The 6,000-nt window shown below is 50.8% G+C and overlaps 1 pseudogene; it reads right to left on the bottom strand.

Moving 5' to 3' along the window:
• Positions 1 to 4,652, bottom strand: LOC119086313 (annotated as a pseudogene).
• Between the last annotated feature and the right edge of the window lie 1,348 nt (positions 4,653 to 6,000).

Here is a 6,000-nt window from a genome sequence, read left to right as displayed (position 1 = left end):
GAGAGAGAGAGAGAGAGAGATCATCTCTGGGGCTCTATACCCTGTCATCCTGTCTCTCTTACTGGTCTCATGGTGGCCCCTGACTCCCCTGTAGTCATCACCCTACAGTATCCACTACCAAATGCTCTTCTTCCTCTGCCTGTCAAGGAGTCATAGCCTCAGTCATGGTCTCTTCAGCCTCTGGAATCATGTCAATCTCAGGCCCATTGTCATCCATATTCTGGCTAATGCCCATCATAGTACCCTGATGCCAATGCTAGTACCCAAATTCCCATCCTAGTACCCAATGCCCATCCTAGTACCCAATGTCCATCCTAGTACCCTGATGCTCATCCTAGTACCCCAGTGCCCATCCTAGTACCCCAATGCCCATCCTAGTACCCAATGCCCATCCTAGTACCCAATGCCCATCCTAGTACCCCAATACCCATCCTAGTACCCAATGCCCATCCTAGTACCCAATGAATGCCCATACTAGTACTCAGTGCCCATCCCAGTACCCCAATGCCCATCCTAGTACTAGTCTTAATCTTAATCATCTTGATACTTGTCTCCAAAGTGATCATTACCTCTCCTAGATGGATGACAATTAAAGTTGTCTGTGCTGGTCTGGGTTCCCCAGTCTGTGTCTGTTTTGTCAGAATCTTGATTTCTACCTTGACTGAAAGAACAGTCTTCCTGTCTTTATCCTATGCCTGATCAGCAAAGCCCCACCCCACCTCCCTATGCCTCCTGTTACCTGGAGACCCCTCTCTGAGATTGAGGACACTGAACAGGGAATCCAGGTCCTCTAAGTCACTGCAGCCAAAATCTTTCAACGTGTCTGGATTGCTGGGTTCATGAGGTAAGTGCGCTGCACTGATGTTTAGTCCTCTGGAGAATTCCTTAGGAGGTTTTCTGTCCCATCATCATAGGGCAGATTCCTTGGGAAAACAGTGGAGAGTAACAATTTGGAAAGACTACTCCCACTGACATTGGGTTCCCAAGCAGTGCATGGAGCGGTGAACAGGGTGGAACAGCCAATCAGATGGGCCTGATACACATCCTTGTCATTACTACACTAATGTATAGGCACATCCTGCCTGAGCATCTGTTTCATCAGTCCAGTTGACTGGTTTGGGATCAAAGGTGCTTCCTTCACCAGCTCCCCTCCCCCTCATCCTCAGCCAGAAAGTCTGTTAGGGACCTGGTCTTCCCCTTTTCTTCTTCTTCTTCTTCTTCTTCTTCTTCTTCTTCTTCTTCTTCTTCTTCTTCTTCTTCTTCTTCTTCTCCTCCTCCTCCTCCTCCTCCTCCTCCTCCTCCTCCTCCTCCTCCTCCTCCCCCTCCTTCTCCTCCTCCTTCTTCTGTGGTGAGGCTGCCATATTGTGGGAATAGGAGAGAATGCAAAGTTTCACTTGTATTTTTTCAGTAGGGAGCCATGGATCACACCAGGGACAAGGGCAGCAGGAAGCCTGGTGGCCCTGCCTCTCAGCCCAGAGGGAGGATAATGGTGACATTTATCAGAGATGGAATGTGCCTGCTCTTGTCTCAGCTGACAGCAAGGATGCCAGACATATTCCTAACGTTCACAGCACTGGGGCACAGTTGTAAAGTCCCAGGAGCCACTGAAATTGCAGGAACTCTACAGGGGAAGCAGGTCAGGGTTATTCCTGACCTTCCTCATGGGTGTGACTCAAGATGGCTTCAGTCAAGCCAAGCGGGATCCCTGGACACACTCAGCCTCTGATGTGTTAGCCAGCTGGCTCCCTGGGCTCCCTGACTTCTCTTCATCCTGACCTTTTCTCCCAGGGGTCAGAGAGCAAGTCCTCTGCTGTGTTCCTGTGTAGACTTCTCACTCTACAGAGACCCATTTCCTCCAGACTCTGCAACCTGCGGTACAGCTAGAGTACCCAGGGACACTCAGTTCTGTCAGGCTGGGCTGAGCTCAGGCCTGTTCCTTCCCATGGATTGATGAGCTCAGGGATCTGTGTGCAGATGTGCGTGTGGCTCAGCTGTAGAGGGGCCAAGAAAAACAGCTGGACAGCGTCATTCTTATTACACAAGATGACTTCTTGTTTGCTTCTTAACCCCTAGGAGAGCATAAGGACGGTCTTTCTCATGGTGTCCCTGCCAATTTGCACACAGGACCAGAATGGCCCTTCAGACTGTCGTTCTGATTAACTGATGGCTTGATTTTCTCATGGGTTTCATTACCCTTATAAGAAAGATTTCATGCTGCCCAGAGATGCCTGTTGTATCCAGCCATGTTGGCATGTACAGCCATACACAGAGGGACTGACTCTGGGTGGGGGAGTGAGGAGGAGTGGTGGAGAAGAGGGCAAAGACGTTGGCATGTTCTCCATTTCATCCTTAACACGGGAGATGAAGTCCAGCTGGACTTTCTGAGGAGTCTTCTGAGAACATCCTTAGATGGCCCTTTCCAGGGAAAAGAGAGATGTCCAACATGGAACTGCCTCGGGGAGGGATAAATCTCCCATTCCGATAGTCAGATGAGATGTTCCTGTCAAGTCGTCTTCTAAACATTTGTGTTCACACCTGTAGATGGCTTTTCCAGCCTTGGACAGTATGAAGGAAAACTCAGGTACTGGGCAGTATCCATTAGAGGCTGATACCCAGTCAAGCTCCCTATGGCAAGTGACCATGGCTGTGGCAAAGGGGGGCTGTGCACAACCGTGAACAGCAGTGAGTCGTCACACATTTATATTACTCCCCTTCAAAGCTCAGGGGACATTATGGAGTGTGGAGGGAACAAAGAACGTAAGAGCTGGGGGAGGGGCTGAGTGCTGCGGAGCTATCATTTCTGAATGAAGCTTTCTGTCGGCCCACCCGAAACCTGTGCAGTGACCTCCAGATACACAGCTTTTGTGAGCTGTCACCCACGCTGGAGTGACTGTCCAGTGAGGCAGCTGTCTTTGTGTTCCCCGCTCTCCTATAAGCAGCCCCTTAAACATACTCCTGTGAGTAACCCGAATAAACCTAGTTACTAAGCTGGGCTCAGGTAGGACCATTCCTTTGGTCTGTCACCCGTTCCTTCCCTGAACTGGTGTAAAGAGTCAGTTTTCATATCTCCCCAGAAAACTCAGGTACCAATTTGGAGTTCTCAGAACGTGGATAGCTGGGATCAGGTGAAGCAATTCCTGGGTCATCATGCCGGGGATGAATGATTGACACACATTTCAGGCAACGTTACCACCCCATTAGACAAGGCAAAGGGCTTCAGAAACATGTGGGTGGTTGACGTCATTAGCAGTTGCTCATGGGGGACCCAGCCAGACCACCCACACTATGTCCACTGTCCTCAAGGCCAGCTGGGAATTGGGCAATGATTTTACGGTATTTAAAGTGTCATGACTCATCTTAGGCTTCAGGGAAATGCAGGGATGAAAATCACATTCTCAGAACCCTTGAGAGTTTGAGGATTTCTCTCCCCTTGGAGAGTTAGACTGGTTTAGAACAAAGAAGGAAACAGGAGTCACACCTGGATATAACCCCAGCAGTAACGCTCTTTAGCATAACTTTCTCATTTGCAAACCAGAACTGTCTCTGAAGCATCTATAATTTTCCTTTTCTAGTTTTTTTCACTTTTTATTTATTCTTTGTATCTTTCACCTCATGCATTTCGATCCCCCTCATCTCCCCATCCCTTTGTATTCAACTTCTGCCCTTGTGACCTCCCCCCAAAACAAAATTTAAGAGAAAAGAGAAAGATAGATAGAAAGAAAGAAAGAGAGAGAGAGAGAGAGAGAGAGAGAGAGAGAGAGAGAGAGAGAAAGAAAGAAAGAAAGAAAGATCTCATTATGGAGGCTGTAGTATGGCACAGAGTCACACATTTTACCCTTTTATCCATATGTCTTTACTTGCAAGTGCTCATTGTAAAGAGCCATTGCTCTGGTTCAAGGCCTCTGGTTTCTGCCACACTATTGATGCTGGGACCTCTCTGGGACTCCTCTTGGATATCCTGTTGTTGCCCTGTGTCATGGAGATCCTGAAGCTTTGGGTCTGCAAGACCAACACCTTCGGTGCTCCAGCAGATCAGAGATGGGGGAAATGTCTGAGTGGGTGAACTCAAGCCATAGTTCTGGGCCTGGGTAGTTGCAGGGTTGGTCAACCCGCCAGCTCTCCCCCCGTCCTCAAGACCAGGGTGAGCTTTCCAGTATTGCCCCGGCTAACTCACCCTATGCAGCAAGGAGCAAGGGACAGGGACAGTTCTCCTGCTTTCATGCCCTCAGATCAGCTCTCCCACACCGACACCACCAGGGTCAGCTCTACTGTATTGCCCAGGTGAGGTGCAGGGGCCACTCTCTTGATCACTGCAGCTGGTAAGAGGCAGGAAAGCTCTCCTGCTCTTATGAGCTCCAGGCTAGCTCTCCCACCCATCACAGGTGGTGAGGCGCAAAGGAGGGGAAAGGGCATCTCTCCCCCACCCACACCATCGTAAGGCAGACTAGCGGCAGGGCTAGATATTCCAAGCTTGCATTCTCTGGGCCATTTCACCTGCATCCCTGGTAATAGGGTCAGCTCTACTGTGCTGTCCAGGTAAGGTGCAGAGGCTGCTCTCCCAAGGGTGCAGCTGGTTAGGGGCAGGGGCAGCCCTATGTCTCTAATGACCCCAGGGCTAGCTCTCTCTCACCTGCCACAGATGTCAAGGGCATCTCTCCCCCGCCATGCCACCAGAAGACAGATAAGGGGCTGGGCCAGATCTCCTATGCTCATGTCCTCTGGGCCTTCTCACACCCCATACCCCAAACTCCCTGTCAACAGGGTCAGCCCCACTGTGCTGCCCAGATGAGGTTCAGGGCCCACTTTCCCGAGTGCTGAAGCTGGTAATCAAGAGGGTCAGCTCCCTCTCCAGTTGGAGATGGTAGGGGCAAGGGAGCAGGACATCTTTCCTTTGCCCCCCACCACCACACCCCAAACCAAAGAGGCAGTACCAGCTACCCCACCCTCGTGCCCTCAGGGCTAGCTCACCCATGCCCCTGTCCACAGGGTCAACTCTACTGAGCTGCCCAGGGGAGGTGCAGGGCCTGTTCTCCCAAGTGCTGCAGCTGGTGAGAGGTTGGGTCAGCTCCCCAGCCTGCTGCAGGTGGCACAGTGTGAGGGAAGGAGGGCAACTTTCCCTAACCCTGCCACCACATGGCAGAGGAGAGGGGTGCAACCCGCTCTCCCACCCATTCTTATGCCCTCAGGGCCAGCTCACCCATGCCCCCCCCAAAGGATTCAGTTCTATTGTGCTGCCCAGATGAGGCGTGGGACCCTTTCTCCTGAGTGTTTCAGCCAGTAAGGGGCAGGAACACTTCTCCCCAGTGTTGCAGCCAGTGAGGGGCGGGACCAACTCTGTACAGCCCTATCCTCTGGGATTTCAGTGGTATCAGGAGCCATGAACATCAACACAGACCATGGCTGCAACAGAATCATGAACCCAGACATGGGTCCAGGGCACAGTCAGGCCCAGACATGGCAATCAAGTCACCCATTTCAGCCTACTCCTCGCCACATTTACTTCTTCAGATACACTTCTGTCCATAGGAAATGAATTATTCTCATTCTCTCTCTCTCTCTCTCTCTCTCTCTCTCTCTCTCTCTCTCTCTCTCTCCACCCCCACACCACTCCATACATTTGTTCAACATAATAACGACCAACTGCCCAGCACTGCAAGGCACTGGTCAGGCCTGTGCTTTATCTTCAGAGCCTGGGGCAGACCACCCCAGCATGTGTATGGGCCTTCTTGTCCTGCTCCATCTCATCATCTCATGGTGCCAGGCAGGACCATGCTTCTTCTCCTTTGAATTTTCTTAGGTCAAATATTGCCAGTGTTTCTTTTAAAAATCTGTTTATTATTCATATTTTATGTGTGTCAGTGTTTTGTCTGCATGTCTGTGGATGCTCTGAATGCATGCCTGGTGTCTAAGGAGGCCAGAAGAGGGTGCTGGATCCTCTGGAACTGGAGTTAAGGATGGTTGTAAGCTGTTGTGTGGGTTCTAGGAATTGAACCCTGGTTA

This window comes from Peromyscus leucopus, chromosome 20, assembly GCF_004664715.2.
Source record: "Peromyscus leucopus breed LL Stock chromosome 20, UCI_PerLeu_2.1, whole genome shotgun sequence".
Classification (NCBI taxonomy): domain Eukaryota; kingdom Metazoa; phylum Chordata; class Mammalia; order Rodentia; family Cricetidae; genus Peromyscus; species Peromyscus leucopus.
This window is presented reverse-complemented; position numbering and strand designations above follow the sequence as displayed.